This window comes from Lycium ferocissimum, unplaced genomic scaffold (assembly GCF_029784015.1).
Source record: "Lycium ferocissimum isolate CSIRO_LF1 unplaced genomic scaffold, AGI_CSIRO_Lferr_CH_V1 ctg5810, whole genome shotgun sequence".
Taxonomy (NCBI): Eukaryota; Viridiplantae; Streptophyta; class Magnoliopsida; order Solanales; family Solanaceae; genus Lycium; species Lycium ferocissimum.
In genome coordinates, this window is record NW_026726121.1 from 21512 (window position 1) to 43022 (window position 21511).

Consider the following 21511-nt stretch of genomic DNA (forward strand, 5'->3'; position numbering starts at 1 on the left):
TTAGAGGGCCGGGACACGCTATATGTACATGTATATGATAATTTTACTTACCGAGTCCCTCACTAGAGGCCCGGGACACGCTATTTATATATATATGCATATGGTCATAAGTTAAGTTTCAGGGGCAAGCCCTACAGTTTTCTGGTTACTGTACTGATTTTCTGTACTCCTTATGTTAGTATGATTCTGCTTAGTGTATTTCATGCTTTACGTACTCAGTACATATTCCGTACTGACCCCCTTTCTTCGCGGGCTGCGTTTCATGCCACGCAGTACACCTGCATGAGTAGAAGATGTCCACGGATTGGCGAGCTCCACTTCCTCCCGAGTGCCGCCGAGTCGAGTGCTTATGTTATGATATCCGGAGTTATGTTAGAGACTTTGGTGCATGTTGTCGTGTATATAAGATGTCGAAGTTGTAAGCGGCTATGTAAGCCGATGTATCATTATGCACTATGTTACGAACTTCATATGTTTACAGATCTCATACGGTACTAGTTTTATTTGATTTGACAGAGATGAAAGGCATGTTTGTTTTCTGAAAAATTTTCATTATGTACTTATGTCATGTTTTGCGGGCCCAGTATGGTTATGAGTATGATGAGAGTTAGCGGGTTGGACCATTTCCAAGCGGGTGGTTAGGGTGCCATCACACCCTATCAGGTTAGGGTGTGACATTCTCTTTCTGAGGAATTGTATCTCGGTAGTGACTCAGCTTGGGATCTTCATATTGGCGCTTTTTCACTTCTATGTCTAAGGATGAAACAGCTGGGTTGTGAACAGCAACTCATGCATTGCCCGAGTCCATTAGGCGGACTCCTAGGCTAGCTAGCTGGTGGAGCTCACGGACTAATTGTTTCTTCTCCGGCTGAACATCACATAGACTACCCATGGATTTACGGCTAAGCGCATCGGCCACCACATTCACTTTCCCGGGATGATATAAGATACTCACATCATAGTCTTTCAATAGCTCTAACCATCACCTCTGTCGTAGATTCAACTCCTTTTGCTTGAAAATATACTGAAGACTCTTTTGATCAGTATAAATATCAACATGTACACCATACAAATAGTGTCTCCACATCTTTAAGGCATGAATAACCGCAGCTAATTCAAGACCATGGGTTAGATTATTCTTCTCATGTTTCCGCAACTGCCTGGAAGCATAGGCAATAACCTTACCGTGTTGCATTAACACACAGCCCAAGCAAATACCGGAGGCATCACAATAAACAAAATAGCCTTCTGATCCTTCTGGAAGTGTCAGAACTGGGGCTGAAGTCAACCTATTCTTCAATTCTTGGAAACTGCACTCATAAGCATCGGTCCATTAAAATTTTGCTGATTTCTGAGTTAGCTTCGTCAAGGGTGCTGAAATAGAAGAAAATCCTTCCACAAATCTTCTTTAATAACTGGCTAATCCCAGAAAGCTACGGACCTCTGTAGGTGTTGTAGGCCTTGGCCAAGTCTTCACGGCTTTAATTTTCTGAGTATCTACTCGGATACCATCGGCTGAAATAATATGGCCCAGAAAAGTTACAGAATTCAGCCAGAACTCACATTTTGAAAGTTTGTGTCACGACCCGACTAGGGGCCATGACAGGTACCAGGGGCTAACCATCGAGCACCACTCATACTACTAGTAATCATACTCAACCTGTGATCATTCATTAATCTCATGCTTATAATCATAGAAGAACCATTTTCACTTGAAACATTTTCACCTTTATATACATAAGCCCTTCGGCTATCAAAATAATACATATATATAATAAGGACATCCTAAGGCCATACTACCCACATGTACGTATCTATGAGCCTCTACTAGGGTACTAGACATATGGACGGGACAGGACCCCGTCGTGCCCAAAATATATGTACACAGAATAATAAGCAATGGCACCTCCGGAACAATGGAGTGCTCTCAAAGTCTGCTGATAACTCCTATGAATCTGGATCACCTCTCTCTCTACCTGTGGGCATGAAGCATAAACAATAACAATACATCAATGAAATAAGGAGACATCAAGTGAAGGACAACCTGTAACTGACTATCAATTTTGATAGAAATAAAACATGCTAACTCACTTCATAAACATCATCATATCAAGTATGCATATCTATATAAGTTGCCCGACCATATAGGTACGGTGTGATCATCATTAGCCCGCGTCCAGGCCTCCTGCGTCCGGGGTAACCATTTCATGCCCCCCACTAATGGTGTCTGCCCATGCCATCTAGACATGGTACATACGCTGCCCGCCTTAGCGGTGTCCGCCCGGCCATATAGGCGTGGTGTAATATCATCATCATGTACTCATCATAATGCATGCATAAAAACTCAAAGACAACTATACTTTATCGGGGTGACATAAGGTCGTGAACCCCCGATTCCATTATGGAGCATTCATAAGCATTCTGCCTCACCTTGAAAGAATTAGCATATAAGGTGAGTGTATATAATAAACATATAATAAACAACATCAATGGATCATAGTTAGAATCATTAGCTTTAGAATCTTTAGGCTTAACTTATCATCATCACTATCATGCTCATAACATCTCCCGTTTCTCTATCTCATGTGAAGCTCTTTATAATCATAGACTCATAATTTTCGAGATGTAAGAGAGTCGTGGGAAAATAGGAGAATTCATGCCATGAGAGTCATGACTTAGAAGGAAGGGACTAGCCTTACATACCTTTTCGTTTAGCTATTCTATCGCTTGATCGTTCTTCTTCAATGCTCACGTTTCTACCTTCAAGAGAGTTCGTATTAACATTAGCTAATCGATCACATGAACATGCTCAACTAAAGCTAGAGAAAATTGGGCAGCATTTTCTTTGTTTATACAACTTTCCTCATATCATATATCAACTCCCAAACGTCTATAATACATTCACAATATTATAACCAACAATCTTCATTCATCTACATTATCCACATTTCACAATTTCACTTCAATTCATCCGTAATCATGGTCATAGTACACTAGTACGTTTTCTCACATATAATGCTTATCCCATGTTCTTAATGTCATTTATAACATATTTATAATCACAACATATCAAGAATCATGACTTATTCCCAACTACTACTCAAAATCTCATTATTCTCATCTTTGTAACCCATTTTCTATCTTCTTTCATAATCTAAGTCTTTCAACCTCTCAATACCTTAAACAACATGGAATGATCATAAAACTTACCTTAGATAGTGTGGGAATGATCTTTGAGTGGAAATACCTCACTTGAGCCAAAACCCTAGTTCGCTTCCAATGGGATTTCTTGACTTGGATGAACCCTAATGAGTTTCTTACACTTGATTCTCTTGGTTTGATGAAGTTGATCATGAATTTCTCTTGAGTTCTTGTGGAAGAAGTGTGGAGAGCTTTCTAGAGGGTTCCTGAAGTGTGGCGTGAGAAAATGAAATGAATGAAATAAAGTTGGGCTCCTTTATATTAATCTTAAAATATGTCCCCACTCGGTTTCACGGACCAACATACGGTCCGTATCTTTTATATGGACCGTATCTCCGACCGTATATTTGGTCCTGAAAGTCCCCATTGCGGCGTAACATACGTCGCATGTTTTATACGGTCCGTATGTTGGACCGTATATTGCCTAGCTTTCCCAAATTCGTTCTCGTCGACTCGTTTGATCTCCAATCCTTATAGAACCTTCTTAACACTTGTTGAACACCTCATTAACAATCTAAGGGACGTTATAACTCTTTCTCAAGACATCATTAAGTCACCATTAACTTGTTACTCATAAATCCCTTCCGATACATAATGTATACCTTGCCGTTCTTGGCCAACTTTCTTCTCTTACCTCGAATGTCTTTGAAATCTCCATTAGGATGATCAAATATTATTTCTTACTTACTAAAACATCGTATACTTCGTCCCTTCGTTAGTCTATTCACTGTGCATCAACGGAAGATTTTTTGAGATGTAACAATTTGGCATATAATTCACGAGTCCGAAGAATTCCAAGAACAGTATGTAAATGATCCGCATGCTCTGCTTCTGATCGAGAGTACACCAGAATGTCATCGATGAACACAATTACGAATAGATCTAGGAAAGTCCTGAATACATTATTCCTCAAATTCATAAATACTGTCGGGGCATTAGTCAAGCCAAATGACATTACCCGAAATTCATAATGACCATATCTAGTTTGGAAAGTTATTTTCGGAATATCTTCTTCTTTAACTCTCACCTGGTGATATCCTGATCTCAGATCTATCTTTGAAAATCACTTAGCACTCTACAATTGATCAAACAAATCATCGATAGTAAAATCAATACTTATTCTTTATCGTTACTTTGTTCAATTGCCTATAGTCAATTCACATTCGCAAGGAACCATCTTTCTTTCTTACGAACAAGACAGGTGCTCCCCATGGCGATGAACTGGGTCTAATGAATCCTTTCTTGAGCAAATCCTTCAATTGTGCCTTTAACTTTTTCAATTCTGCAGGAGCCATTCTGTAAGGAGGAATAGATATAGGTTTAGTGTCCGGTAGCACATTAATAGTAAAATCAATCTCCCGTTCTGGTGGAAGACTTGGAAGTTCGTCTGGGAATACATTCGAAAACTCATTTACTACCGGGACGGATTTAAGAGTCGACAGCTTTACTTCGGTGTCATGAACCCGGACCAAATGATAGATATAGCCTTTTGCGATAATCTTCCTCGCTTTGAGATAGGAAATAAACCTACCTCTTGGAGACGCTGTGTTACCTTTCCATTCAAGCACTGGTTCTCCTGGAAATTGGAATCGGACCATTTTTGTTCTACAGTCCACATTAGCATAACAGGAGGCTAGCCAATCCATGCCCATAATAACATCAAAATCTAACATTTTTGGCTCAATCAAATCAGCTGTAGTGTGATGATCACATACCATAATCATACAATTTCAATATACTTATCTAGCAATTATCGGGTCAACAACAGGAGTAGACACCTCAAACGGTTTAACTAGCTCAGGTTTCACCCCAATACGATCAGCAATATAAGGAGTGATATTCGACAAAGTAGAACCTAGATCAATCAATGCATAAACATCATAGGAGGATACTGATAATGTACCTGTAACGACGTCAGGGGAGGACTCGCATCCTATCGACCGACCAATGCATAAACACGGGGCTGGGGGCCACTTGAACTAGATGCTCCTCTCCTCGCCCTCCGCCACGACTCCCGAAGTCCGGGAGAGTTTTCCCCACAGGCGCACGCACGAAAAAGAGCCACGCCATCGATCCCGTATCTGGACACCAACTCTACCACTCATCGATGGACAGTCATGCATCATATGCCTGGGCCCGAGCATAAGCATAACAAGCATCCGAGCCTCGACGACACGTACCCGAATGTAATCTACCGCACCGGCCGCATCGCGGTAACACCGTGGCTCCTTCGACGAGGATCACCTCCAACCCGGAACCCGAAACCTCGAGCTCGACCCGAACCGCATAAACGGGGCGGTCAAATCTCCTACCCCGCAAATAGGAGGTGTGCACTAGTCGCGGATTGGCCTCGGATATCCGGAATACTATTGCCTCCGGCCCTTTCTATACTCACCACCACACCGCATCCGGCCTCTTACTTTGTCCTCTATCCATATCACGCTCACCCCTGTGCGACTACTGCTGTTCTTCTAAATTTTGAGCATGGGCTTGAATACGGGATATATCCATCCCTTGCTGGAGTGAAGCTGTCAAGCAGTCCTTAACCAAATTTGGCCCTAAACCACTCACAAATCGGTGCACCCGGTCTCCCATGTCGACTACCATGGCCGGATCATACCTAGCCAATGAATTGAAATGGAGACTATACTCCCGGGCACTCATATTTCCTTTCTTTAAATTCAAAAACCTACACAAATTTTCAATCGACCTGACCAGGTGGGAAAAATAATGACGGACGAAAGCATCTACGAACTCCTGCCATACCGGGGGAGGTGCATTTTCCTTTCTCGAAGATATCTAATTGTTATACCATAGAACGGCTACATCCCGCAACCTATAGGAAGCCAATTCCACTAACTCCGTATCGGAAGCATGTATTATTCTCAGCGTCCTCAGCATCTTATCTATAAAGCCATGTGGGTCTTCATCCGGCCTCAACCCGATAAATTCTGGAGGATTCAAACTCATAAAATCATGAGCGCTGGCACTAGTCGCCCTATCACCTGGACCCGCACTCTGCCGCTGAGCTTGAGCGGCAACTAGCTAGGTCAATAACTGAATAGCCTCGGTCATCTGCTGGCCCGAAGCAACCGGTGGAGGGACTGGAGGCACTGGAGCTGGAGTGGAGACCCTTCATACCGCTCCTCTATATAGGTGGAGGTGAGCGAGAAGTATGAGATGGAGCCTCATTATGGGACTCACCCTCTCCTATATTTACAGGTGGTTCCTGTTCAGTCCGCCTTCCTGTCGCATTCTTGCCCTTCCACGCACCACCTGTCAGACTTATTATCAACTCAGCCTGAACATACACCATTTCTAACACAAGCTTATCATGATGTGAACTTCAATTACTCCTCCAAAATAAACATATATGTACAAGCCCACAAGGCTACAAAATGATATACAAGATATACACTAAGAGGACCATGAGACATCTACTACCCACACATATGTATCTACGAGCCTCTAACTGGGGTACTGAAATCATAAACACGGGACAGGACCCCGCCATGCCCCAAATATGTATACTAAATAATATACCAATAATCTGCAACTTCGGAGTAATGGAGTGCTCTTGTATATCTGCTGGTAAAGCTCCTAGGTATCTGTGCCATCTCCCTATCTACATAGGGCATGAACGCAGCGTCTATAAAAAAAGGACGTTAATACAATGAATGTACTGAGTATGTAAGGCATATATAACAACACAATTAAGAAATAAGAGAGCATAAGATGAAAAGATAACCTGTAACTGATCGCCTCTTAAGGATGAATCATGCATGCTAACTTTTATATTTAAAACATCATCATATCATAAATGCATATAAATAAGCTGCCAGACCATATAGCTACGGTGTGATCATCACTAGCCCTCGTCCGGGCCTCCCGCATCCGGGGTACCCATCTCATGCCGCCCACTAGTGGTGTCTGCCCGGCCAACTAGGCACGCTAAACTATCATCATAACTACCCACTACGCCCATCGTAGTGGTGTCTACCTGGCCAACTAGGCACGGTGTGATCATACATATGCATAACATAGAGCATGCATGAGAGCTCAAGTAAAAGCTATAACTCTATCGGAGTGATGTAAGGTCAGTAACCTTCGATTAAATTATGGAACAACCATCATTATTATATCTCACCTTGAAGGGACTAGTGTCATGAGGTGAGATGGCCAATAATGAATAACATCAATGAAATTATGAAATAAGATCATTAAGCTCATAATAGCATCAATTCATAAACATGGACTCTCTAGAAATAGAATCATCATTATCATAAAACACATCTCATCTCTTTCTCATAAGAATCTTTAACTTTGAACCTTGGGATGTAAGAAGGTCACGGAAATGTAGAGAGGAAATTATAATATAGAAGTCATGCCTTTGAAAGAAGGGGTACTAGCCTTAACATGCCTTTTACATCTCCTTATCGACTAAACATTCTCCTTCCAAGCTCACCACTCTACATTCAAGAGAATTCGTACTAAAATTAGATCATTCAAAACATGCTTGAGTCTAAACTAAAGCGACTAAGAGCTAACGAAAATTGGGCAGCATTTCCTTTGTTTCAATAACTTTCTCTATATAATAAACAACTCTCAAACATCAATAGTAACACCCACAATAACATAATCAATAAACTTTTTCAAGTTAAACATTGTTCAATCCTCAAAACTCCTTTTCAAAGTCATTCATAACCATAATCACAACACAACACCATATCCATTTACATATAATACTTCCTCAACATCCTTAGTATCATTCATAACAAGATTATACTCATAGAATACTAAGAATCATGACTCAAGTTAACTTACTACTCAAAATATCATTGTTTCCATATTTGAGCTCATATTCTATTTCCTTCTCTCATCCAAGTCATTCAACCACTCAAATACTTTTAATAACATGGAATGGATATAAAACTCACCTTTGATCATCTTGAAATGAACCTTGGATGAAGATACTTTACTTGAGAAAAACCCCAACTTTAATACCAAAGGGATTCTTGATTTCTATAAACCCTAGTGAGCCTCCTTGCACTTGATTCTCTTGAATCTTGCTATTTAATATTTGATTTCCCTCGAATTTGTGTTAATATGGTGTGGAGAATATTCTAGAACACTCAACAAGTGTGGAGAAGATGGGAAATGAAAAATGAGGACTTGGGTCATCTTTATATAAAAAAAAACAAAGCTGCCCGATAGGATTTATACGGACACTTATACGGTCCGTATAAGTGACCGTATAATGTCACTAGTGATTACCCTTCACTATAAGTATTATACGGACCGTATAAGTGGTCGTATAACTCACCTTTTCCAAACTTCTTCTCGTTGATTCGTTTGATCTCAAATCCGTATGGAACCTTCTTAGCACTTGTTTAACACTTCATTAACCATCTAATGAGACCTATAACTCCTTTCTAAGACATTTCTAAATAATCGTTAACTCGATACTTGCAAAAACCTCTCCAAACACGACTTATACTTTGCTTCCTTCGACGAACTTAGTTTCACCGACTCATATAACTTTAAAATCTTATCGTATACACTTTAAATCTACTAAGTACTCTCCTTATTGTATTATGAACTTCATGTTCACCTTAGGCTTGCGTTAGTCTATTCATAGCACAACAACACGGAATGTCTGAGGTGTAGGAGATGCCACAGGCTAGGAGATGAGACAGCCCATCCTTTTGCTGACCCAGTTAGTAGCCGCTCAGGCGTAGTGACAGGGTGCGGGCTATGGCGATAGTGGTCAGAGCAAGAGGGCCAGGCTTTCAGGGTTTGGCAGTGAGTTTAAAGGTGGCCCAAGGCAGTAGTTCTATAGACGCTCAGCTCATTCAGCAGCTTGTGCGCTCCCATATTTTCCTGGACCCAGGTTTAATAGACCTACTTGTTTTGGGTCAGCTCAAAGTTTCAGGATTCCCAGTTCTCAGATTAAGAGTGGTTCCAGTCAAATGAGATCAACTATACCATGATGTACTCAGTGTGGTAAGTTACATTGGGGATCGTGTTGATTAGGTTTCCATCTTGGCCTCGTCTTTCTGGTATGTTCTTTGCATCCATCTCAAGATTCTGAGAACATCACTAAGCTAAGTATGGGCATTGTTTTCATTGTTTTTCTTTAGGATAGTGGTCGGTACTTGAGATCAAGTAAGCATTTAAGTGAAACATATGAAGCAAACAAGTCACGTAAAGCAATTTATACAAGTGTAGGTGTACTAATCGCGTTCCTAAGCCTTTTTGAACCAAGGCATACTAATTGTTTGAAACATGAATGCGCCATTTGAATCAAACCATTGCCCTATAATCATGAAATTTCATTATTAATAATATTCTTCCCCGAAGGGGTACAAAAAGGATAAAAGTAAAGACAATGCATAAAATGAATCAGTAGAAGTTTCCTCCGGTGGCTGATGATGAAGCTCGGTCAGTCCTGGCCTTCTTTGCCTTTCGGAGGGTAGTCTGGATATGAAGATGGGCCGATGTCAATGTGGCCTCCATCAGAAAACCCTTCTATGTAAAAGTCAACAGAGCAACGTCATCCAAAGTCTTCTTCATCCGATCATCAAGCTCAACCGAACAGTCATTAGCAAACTCCAACTCACGCCTAAAACTAGCTATGGTGGCTTTGTCGTGCTCAATCTTCTCTAAATACTTGGCATCTCTATCGTCAGCTTTACTCTAAACCAGACGGGCTCGAATCTCGACCTGTGAATCCTTATCTTGTACACAACGGTAGAGAACAGGTTTGGGAGGGAGAGTACCCTGTAAGTATCGGGACTCAACCAATCCTTATACTCCACCACACACTCAAGACGAAACCTATCGGGAGCTATAGTATCGGGACCCCAAGTCATGCGACCTTTCCACTAGTGCAAGCAATCCAAAGCTTTCGGTGGCCTATCCCCATCATAGTCAATGATGAAATCTCCCATGCCTCTGACTTGAGGTGTGATTTGGATCCTCCCAAACTGTCTTAAGACTCTAGCAGGCACATAAGTGTGAATTCCTCAAATCCCCATAAGCGGTAAAAATGGACACTTCCTACCATTGAACACAATTGTATCAGATACGAAGTCATGGAACATCCATTGAACACTTTCTTCTTTCAACCTAGAAAAGGTGAAGGCCCAACTCTGCTTGATTTGATCCCCAAAGTTTGCACAAAAGTTATGGAGACCGTCCTTTTCGGCTGGCTTACTTAGGTATTGGTTACCCCTAACCATGATCATATGTTTAAGGATCCACCATTGTAGGAGTAGGTTACATCCTTGGAAATATTTGTAGTGGTTTTGGCAAAGGCTTAAGGCTCGGTACAGATCGGCCAGGATAACTTGGGTTAGGTCAAAGTATTTAGTTTTTTCTTCTTGGGTTATACCGTAGAAGATGGCATGGGTAACTGAAATGTCGGGTGTCTATGAATAGTGACCAATCTTTGGGAAAGACCATGATTCCCGAAAAGCTAATGGCAAAGGCTAAGGGTCGGGTGGCTAGCCATTAGGCATAGGTTTTGAACTCGCGGGATGTTCCACAAATCCACTTGGTTTCCCGAACCTTTTGTACAACTCTCTAAAGGGTATGGTTAGACCGTGGGACCAATTGGCGTGGGATAAGGAAAGCATTTTTCAAATTTGGGAGTAGGTGGGCTTTTCTGGGATTAAGGTATTTTGGTCGGGTTTCTTTCTCCTTTTTAGTCCAGAACCTGCACTAGTCAAAACATCTTTAAACTCCTCCAAGGTAGGGGCCATCTCTACATCACTCCTGAAGCGGAAAACCATTCTATCCCGATCCCAAAATCCGTTAATTAGCTCTATCAACTTTTTACAACGCGTCATTGTCATAATAGATGTCAAATTTCCTAAATGACATGAAATACCCTTCTTTTCCTCTTGGGACATTTGGCCCCACCAAATATGCAATAAGTCCGGTGTAGTAAGAACCATATCGAATTTTAAATTAACTGACATCTACAAAACAAAAGCTAAGGTCAATTCCCCCCCCCCCCCCCCAATAGGCAATGGTTTAACACATAGGCACATTACATGTTTTCAAGTAGTACATAATATGAGATGCGGTGTTTTTCGGGTCATAGATCGTACTTGACAGGGGGTAGTCTTACTAACGGTTTTCGATACATCTAAAATATCCAAACCCCCTAGTCTAATTCATCTTTGGATTTGGCTTAGCTCTAATCCTAGGCTTATGCAAGAGTAGGTTTTCGAATTGACCATGGACCCAAGCGGACTATTCGGGGTGAACTGTTGTCGGCCGTTGGGTGACCGAACACCAACTTAACATTCAATGTGTTCCAAAGAAAGGGTGTTTCGGGTTTTTTAGTGAAGGCTAAACCGCGATCCCGCGTGTCCCCTTTGATACCATGCTTTTTGCTAGGAGTGGCAGAGTTTATGATATGATATGAATGACATTTAAAAATTGTGGAAATTAAATACATAAGTAAATAAATACAGTAAAAAATCACATGATATTGAAACCCTTATGGTTAGAACCTAGGAAATCCCCAGCAGAGTCGCCATCTGTTACGGTTCACATTTACACTGGTGCATAAAAGCCACTAAGAGGTTGTTAGTGCTCTAATTAGATTTTAGTATTTTAGAGTCGCCACCTAATTTATTTAAGGAAAACTAGGAAAATCCAGTTTGAAAGGGTTTATCAAGCAAGAGAAAAATCCTTTTTGGATCAGAGTTCGAGGTAAGGGTTCTGGTGATCCCCTAGGGAAGGTTTTAAACACCCTAGTATTAAGGATCCGTAGAATACGATTGACCTACGAGCTTCAATATGTGATTAATGTACTTATTTGCTCAAGTGTTTAATTTTCCGCAAAAATGTCATTTATTTATCATAAAAATTCAGAATTTCGGTAAAATATTCCCCTTAGAATAAGGCAGTTTTGGTTTCAAAATCCATGAAAGACCTTTATTTTCAGTCCATAAAGTTTGGGCTTTTGGGCCCAACAGTCTCAATTCTCTTTCTGAAAATCATTTATTTCCAAACCACAAAGTCCTTTATTTTCTGGAGATTTTCTCAAGTTTTCAGAATTCAGTCCAAGTTAAAGAATGTCCATTATCGTTTTCATAGTTTCACAACTGTCTTTAAACTCCTTTTTTCTCATTTTCATGGCCCAAACCAGTTTTTAAAGTCCATTAAGCAGTTTGAAACTTTCCATAACGGGCTGGAGGCCCAAAATCGATTTAAACAATGTCATTTTTATTATCAAGTTCTACAGAGGGGAAGAGGGCCCAAATTGTTTACTACTTAATCATTTTTAAAAGCCATTTAACCTTCTTTTGAAATGTCGAACCAGTTATAACGTTTTATCAAAATCGAATTAAGTGCCAATTTTCATTTAAAGTTATATTAGCCGAGTCTTTGAAAATGTTTAGACGACTTCCTAAGATACTAAGTGTTATTTCCTAAGTTCAAAACATGCATAGGGGTTTCAATATTTTTTTCAAGTGTTTTTACAAATTTACATGCACAAATAGTGAAAGAAATAGAGGGAGTTTAGTCTGGTGGACCTGCCTAAGCCCACCAGTTACTATTTTCACCCATAGTTGGGCCTTCAAGTCATTTTCACCCATGGCTGGGCCTTCAAAGTAAATATTAGCTTCCCTTTCTTTTTATCAGACCCAATCAATGGACAGAAATAGTTGGGCCTTGGGCCCAATAGGTTTTCAGATATGGAGAAATGGCCCAAATGGCCTGCGGGAGTTTCACATGTAACACCAAGTAGAAAAGAAAGATGGTAGGATTAGACAAGTATCCTGGACTTAATTATTTACTTAATACAGAATAGATTATAATTATAAACACACCTATACATAAACGCATGTTCAAGTTATTAACATAAACAATGCAAGAAGTCCAAACCAAAGCCGTATACACAAAGAAAGATTCAAAACAGACCAAGAAGTCCAACTTAAGATAACTATGGCCCAAAGCTTTGGCCCAAATAGCATTAAATGACAACAAATAAAGCCACAGCCCAACAACAAAATACAGAAGAGTAAGCCAAAAACCAAATAGAAACTTAAGCAACAAAACTAACAACTATGGACTCACACGAGTGATATGCCAATCATATACCAAATATACCAGTTTTTATACACTATATGTATATAGAACGGGATATACCTGGTATATTCAGGTGTATTTCCCTTACATATCATGATGGAAAAACTAATATTCAAGCCCAGCAAGGAACACATTAAGGTCTTCATGATGCTTTGAGACTCCATTTAGATAAATGCAAGCAGATTCCAGGGAGAAAGATAAAAGGGCAATGCAGTATACATAATATGCAAAGATCAGATGTCACAGAGCCAGATTATACCATTCAGAAGACAAGATGCTTCATGTTAATTATAAGCCCTTAAAGGGTAGCTTAGCATGCAAATATGGACTAGCAAAAGAACTCGAAAATCTATATGCATATACTGCAGAATGGCAAAAATGGACTTTTTGGTCTTAATGAATGTTGTAGATATATGTCTTAGGATTCTAGAGAAACTTAAATCACCCCAGTATCACTTTCGTACAAACATATATGCCCAAAATACTAACAGTGGTACATGGAGGGTTTGTAAAACAAAATCTGAGCAGCACCTTCCCTGTACTTCATCACCCCTTTTCGAATAAATACAAGCAAAACTGGATTTTAGAGCTTGAACAAAAGTTGTATATCTATGAAATAGATTTCTATAACATCTTGGATCACTTAAAACTAAATTTTATACAAGGAATTATGCTGAAAACACTAACAGCTGTCCAGTTCAAAAACGGGTTTTGCAACTTACCTCAATCGTATAGAGTGGCTTGTGGCTTTACCAAAATAAGTCTTGATGATTGATTTAGTGGATGAATATTATGAGAGAAGAGAAGCTTTGGGGTTTTATTTGGTGCAAAAAACGAAATATCAAGAGGAGGTGGACAAAACTTAGCCAACAAGGTATATATTTACCTTTGGATAACCATAAACTTTTTTTTTCTTTTTGGATAACTACAAAAAGGGGCTTCCCTAAATACATAAATATCTAACCCATTTAATAATTTACTAAGATAATAATTGTAGGAGTAGTTTACATAACTACCCATAACACTTCAAACAAGTTCCAAACATCATCGAATTCACGTTCAGGAAGTGCGATGTAAAATATACCCTTACTATCAAGATATGGTCAATCGAAAATTCAAGTGTTAGTTTAAAATTTTTGGGGTGTTACAAGGCCCCGGCATACCCTAACTTCTTAACGTAACATGACAGAAAATAAAGGATAACACCTTGAAGGAAGTGGGGCTCCACAATAGCTGGTACGGAATGAATCCTAGTGAGAAGTCCTGTCACCCTGTATTTCTATACCTGCATCGTGAAACATAGGCCCCTGACAAAAGGGATGTGAGTCTTTGTGGAATATTACTTATATGTAAAGCAACTGAATGAAAGAATAGTAAATGGGTGCTCGGGGGAATGGACAACCCAAAGCAATAACATGAGTCATAAAATAATACTAAAACAAACATAATCTAACATGAATCTAATATCATGAGTCAATAACTTAATGTTTATTAAAATCTGACATATTGATCGAAAAAAAAAAAAAGAAAACCCAGGCATATTGGAATTAAGAGCAGCACTTTACTTTCTAGTTATTTATCTTTGATCTATTCATGTTTTTATGCTTGTTGCTCTGATTTCACTTGTGCCTATGAGGAAAGAGAAGCTAAGAAATGAGGGAAAGGTGAATGCAGGGTGAGGGAAATTAATTTGGGAAAATATGTCAAAATGACAAAAAAGACACTTATTTTTTAATGAGCTGGAAAAAATAATGACATTTTAGTGAACTAAAAGATAGGGACATTGCTAACCTATTACCTTCATGTAATAGGTTAGCAAAACCCATATATGTGTGGGGGAGGGGCGGGTGGGGGGAGGAGGGTAAGCATTAGTAAACGAACATGCAATCCACCTGTCACGACCCAATCTGAGGGCCATGACAGGCACCCGGATCTAACCTACCGAGCACCTCAAGACATGCATGCATTACATAACCATACCTGAGTGTGGGACATAATTCTAACTAATAGCCATCATAAGCTGGAAGGGATACAAGCCCAAAAGATATGTATACATACGTCATCAAGCTAAATCCCCAAATATACAAGCCGACAAGGCGTCATCAAGATAATAGGACAATAAAAAAATATGGACCGAGAAGATCATAAGACATTTAACTGTGCATATCTGTCTCGAGCCTGTACTGGAGTACATAACATAATAAGGATGGGACAGGACCCCGCCATGTCCACATGTACACAAAAGAATCCCACTAAGCTATAATGCAACTCCGGAACAAGTGGAGTGCTCCTGTACAAGTGCTGAGAAGACAGACTAAGGGTCTGAACCGTCTCCCTGTCTACCTGCAGGCATGAACACACTATCCACAAACAAAAGGACGTCAGTACGAACAAAGTACTGAGTATGTAAGGCATGAGAGTAACATAAGAGAGACTTAAGAAAACATAAGGTAAATGAATGCAACCTGTACGTCTGGACTGCCTCTGTGAGTCAATGATATGCATAAATACTGTGCATAAATGTATGAGGTCATACATATATATGCATATATAACGCTTGTCAAGCCACTATGCCATCCCATCGTATCTTATCGGCCTCTGTGGGCATCATCATCATCGTATCATCATATGACCAGCTGATCAGGTGGCAGTGCGTACAATGTCGTCACCTCCACCATACCCATACATATATGTATAATACATAATATACGTGTATATAATGCCTGAGGGGTCGCAGGTCTGTATATGCATATATATAGGTGAAATGCAATGCATAGACATGATAAGAGTACAAGTAACTCTAGAGACCATACTGGATTTGAAGGAAGACTATCTGAGGATAACATTATGGAACATGAACCAAATGGATTATCCCTAACTCTAAGTGTCACGACCCAACCGGAGGGCCGGGACGGGCACCCGGAGCTAGCCTACCGAGTACCTCTGAACGTACGTCTCATAGTCATATCTGAGTGAGTCATAAAACTAACTCATAAATATCATATCTGGAAGGGGGCACATGCCCAAAAGATATATACACGTGAATGTACATCATCAAACTGTGCCCATATATATGAACCGATATAATTGACAAAGGATATGTCAAAAATATAGACCTAGGAAGTCATAAAACATCTAGCTGTACACATCTGTCTACGAGCCTCTATATAGAATACATAACATAGTAAGGACGGGACAAGACCCTGCCATGCCCATATATACACAAAAGAATCATACCACTCTGAGCTGCAACTCCGGATCAATGGAGTGCTCCTTGACCAACGCTTAAGGGGCAGCCTAAGAATCTGTGTCGTCTCCTTGTCTACCTGTGGGCATGAACGCAGTGTCCACAAACAAACGGATGTCAATACGGACAAAGTACTGAGTATGTAAGGCATAAGATTAACATAAGAGAGACATAAGAAAACTATAGTGTAAGAGAACACAACAATAGCATAATACGACTGTACACGAGTAAATCACGTATATAATTTCTATACATCTGCACTGCTTCTGAGAACTAGAAATATGCATAAATAATGCATGAGGTCATATATATATATGTGTGTGTGTGTGTGTGTGTGTGTGTGTGTGTATAACGCCAGTCAAGCCTCTGTGGGCTTCCCATCATATCGTATCGGCTGGCATCGTCATAATCATCATCATCATCATCATCGTATGCTCATATGACCAACTGATCAGGTGGTAGTGCATATATAACACCGTCACCTTTCCCCATACCCCATACACATATACATAATACGTAATACATAATATACGCGCATATAGGGCCTGAGGGATCTCGGGTCTGCATGTGCATATGTGTGTGTGTGTGTATATATATATATATATATATATATATATATATATATATATATATATATATAGGGTTTTGCTAACCTACAACATGAAGGTTGTAGGATAGCATTGTACCCACTTTGTGTTTTCCTAAAATACCCTTACTCTATCCGGCCAGCATATTAAATATAGGGACTTTTTTGTCCTTTCAGTAAAAATCTAAACCCCATTCTACCTCCTCTCCTTTCTTCTCTTCTCCTTAAAGAACAAAGGAACTGGACATGAGTAAAAAAATTCCAGTTTCGTAACTGATGTTTAGTAATCAACTAAAGCACCAAACTTAACGAGTCGAATCCAACCCAGCTTTTCTAATTTTGTGAAACTTCTTTCTCTATTCACTTTTAAAATTTCTGTTTGACTAACAGACATGGAGAAGAGTTCGAAATTGATTTTTCTTTCCATAATTTTTGTAGTAATTGCTGAAATTTCGAACCTAAATCTGGTGCTCTTTTAAGGATTTGAAACCCGCACCCCAATCCCCCCCCAACACACCCACCCAACCCAAAAGAAAAAAGAAACTTTACAGTGAATCTTTAAATTTAACAATTGGTTTCCAAAATTGGTGAAGACTATTTTATTATGCTTTGAGCAGTTGCACTGATGGTATGCAAAGTTATGTGTTTTTTCATGTTAAAATGTTTATGTTGGTAATGGTAGTTGCAGCAGAAGGGAAAAGTATTAAAAATACTTGTCACGACCCAACCCCGTGGGCCGCGACTAGCGCCCGAACTGGGCACCCGTACGTGCTAACACACAGTATCGCATATGTTAACAAGAAAATCAATAAGGTAATAACTCAAATATTTTAGAAAAATCCGGGCAGAGTTTCCTCTGTTTTTCCTACTAACCAAAATTTACCTGCACTCAGAAAATACCAGCAAAGGCCACACACGGCCATCATATTATATAAACATATACATAGGCGAGCCGGCAAGGCTGCCGCGGTAGATAACCGCCCAGACATATATCACATACACATACTGTACAGACGGAACCATAACCCACACTTTATGTCTACAGGCCTCTATAAACGGAACAGAACATACAAACATATGACGGGACAGGGCCCCGCCGTACCCTGATCAAATATACATGAACGTGACAAAAGACTGTACCAAAATCTGAGCTCCGGACAAGGGAGCTCTTCAAGATAGCTGAACAGGGACCCTAAGCTGGCGGCTCACCCGAACGTATATCTGCACCTGCGCGGCATGAACGCGCCCCGAAGAAAGGGGTCGATGCGAAATATGTGCGAGTATGTAAAGCGATAAACACAATAAGCGAATTATACGGAAATAAAGAGGACGGAAAATTAGTACAATAATCGGATCTCATAAAACTTACCTTGAACATAAAACGTGCTTTCCCAAATCATAATAGACTGAGTATCATAATTAAAGAAATCATCGTGAACAAATGCAAACATAACATGCCCCGGCCCTATAATGAGGGACGCGGTAAGTAAAATCATCATGTACATGCATGTAACGTGCCCCGGCCCTCTAGGGAGGGACGCGGTGAAAGGAATCATCATATGCCGTCCTGGCCGCCTCCCCGTCATCACATCATCATCATACATATATATACATATATAACATGCCCCGGCCCTCTAGTGAGGGGCGCGGTGAATAATGCGGAGGAACCGCACGAATACATGCCCTGGCCGGGACGCGAGTGAAAGATGTCATAATAGTCCGCACGAGCGAGTAGTGAGATAACCATATGCATGTAAACAAATCAGTAAACAAATTACTTTTCAAAACTCGACGGACAATTACATTTGCCGTCCTTCGAAAATGTAGAAACAAATTCGGAGTTAATCAAAATTGTATACAAAAGTTATGAACTTCGGGAGTCGTTCTTACGAGTCAACTATATCCAAATAATGTGTAATATTTAATGGGACAATCAAAACAATCATCGTACTTGCATACTACTTAAAATAATTCAATTAAGTCAACATAACGAAAATCTCGGGAACTAGGGGCCCACCTCGGGTTAAATGAGGCGGCGTACACGATTTATGTATAATACGTCTCATGACATTACTTATGAGGGTTTTTAGGGTAATCGGATCCTATTCATGCAATTTCTAGGCACTTGGACAATTCTTGCAACTATACATGAGCATTTACTTCAATTCTCTTTTGAATGAATAGTAACCATTTTCAATCTCGGATTTCTCGGATTAGGAAAGTCCCCGAGGCGCGAATTCAAGCCTACACGTCTAAGACATGCCAAAGAAAGAAGGGTAAGCCTCACATACCTTTTGCGCCTTCGACGTTCTCCAAAACTCAATTCTCTTTTCGCCCAAAACCTATAAATGGTCAAGGTTACCATAAGTTAACCATAAGACTTTAAGCATTCATTTTAAGCTAGTTCTTGTCTAACAAAATTTCGGCAAACACCTCCATTATACATACAACATCCCCGAGATTTAACTCGGCTCAAATATCAACAACCATACCAACAACAATACCAATAATTTCATATCAAACTAGAATTAAATTCATTCTTAAACTACTCCCAAAACAGCCCAATATACATTCGGATACTAATGCTTGTATACACTTCTTTATTTCCGTATATCCATAATATGACAACAATAACTACAGCCAATCCTCCGATATTCCAGCCCACAAAACTGTCCATAACAACCATAAAACAGTCCCCAAAATATCATCGCAAAACAGCCACAAATATCATACTAAACAGCTCCTAAATATTGTCACAAAATAGCTACGAAAATTATGTAAAACAGCCCCAAAATATGGTTACAAAACAGCCCGATATACGCTTTGTATACAATATCTTTATACACTTTATTCTCCCAAATTCAAGAACAACAACTAATCAAAAACATCAACAACAATATCAACAATTATTATACATCATAACTCAACTAACTTCATCCATTTAATCCACCTAAAACAGCCCCTTAATCCATAAATCCCAACAAAACAACAAGAAGTTTATAACGCTATTTTCTCCGTTCTAATCCGTTAAAACTCTAAATAAACTTGTTAACAATGAAAAAGGGATCTTATTCTTACCTTAAGTATGCAGCAACCACTTCCACCCTCTCCTTCTTGGCTGATTTTTAGCTCAAATTGAAGGCAACGCGACGTACAACACTTTTCTCTTCATGACCTTCGCGATTCGGAGCTTAGATTGTGGTCAAAATTTGGTTTCTTTCTCTATCTCTCCTCTCTCTCTCTATCTCTGAAATTTTCTGGGTTTGTTGAGGTCTGAAAATGAAGGAGAAGGCCGAAATTTTTCATTAAATGGCAAAGAAAATGGGCCTGACCCGAATTGAAATCGGGTTGGGCCGAATTCACTGTTCATCTCGACCCTTCTGCCTTAAAATGTCCATATCTCCTTATTCCGATGTCACCTATTGGCCCACGACCTATGGTTGGAAAGCTAATTCAATTATCTACAACTTCTATTTCTTGGTATTTTTCCAAATTCCAAACTTATAATATCATTTTTGCCCCTCGAAGTCAGGTCACCCGAAAACGTTTTCTTAAAAATATTCGTTTGGAGGGCTTCCACTTTGATTTGGTCCAAGGGTCCTTCATGAGTTGTGTTTAGCTTTACATATGTGATTCATATGACTTTTCAGATGTTCCAAAAAAATCTCGATGCGTGGGCCCCACCTCAACAAATAATCCGACGTTTAAAAATACGGGATATAACATCCTCTCCCCTTTAAAACATTCGTCCTCGAATGTTCAACTAGCCTTATAGGGTCGAGGGGAGGTCTTCCTTCATTGACACAACATACGATCTCACTTGCCACTTATCATTATTCCCCTCTTTCGATTGAACTTCATCGTCTTATCCAATTAGTACCTTTCTTATATCGTCGCATTGGTCGCGGAAGTCGTACTCCCACTCGTATGGTCATGCACGGGGTATTACCCCCTAACCTATACCTATACACACACATATAACTACCAAGCACCTTACTCGCAAAAGATTCCCCTGAATACTATTCAAACTAACCCCAACTCTAATGCCGGAATGCATCTTCCTTTTCCTTTACCCGGTCAATTCCTCTCCGGCCTATACGACCTCTCCAAATTTCCACCTGCTCAGGATATTCTAGATCCCTTTAGATTGCTCTAGCTTTCCTTTGCTTCTTATGACTCAAGTTGTGAAACTTTCAGAAACTTCCCAGGGGGTCACCCATCCTAGAATTTCCCTCGCTCTAGAGACGCTTAACTTCGGAACCTCGAGGAAATACGATGCTCTAATCTTTGGTATAATCGCGTTCGGCTCACTATAAGACCTTTGTCACGTAATTTGGAGTGAAATACGGTCTTAACAGGTTTCCGGACAA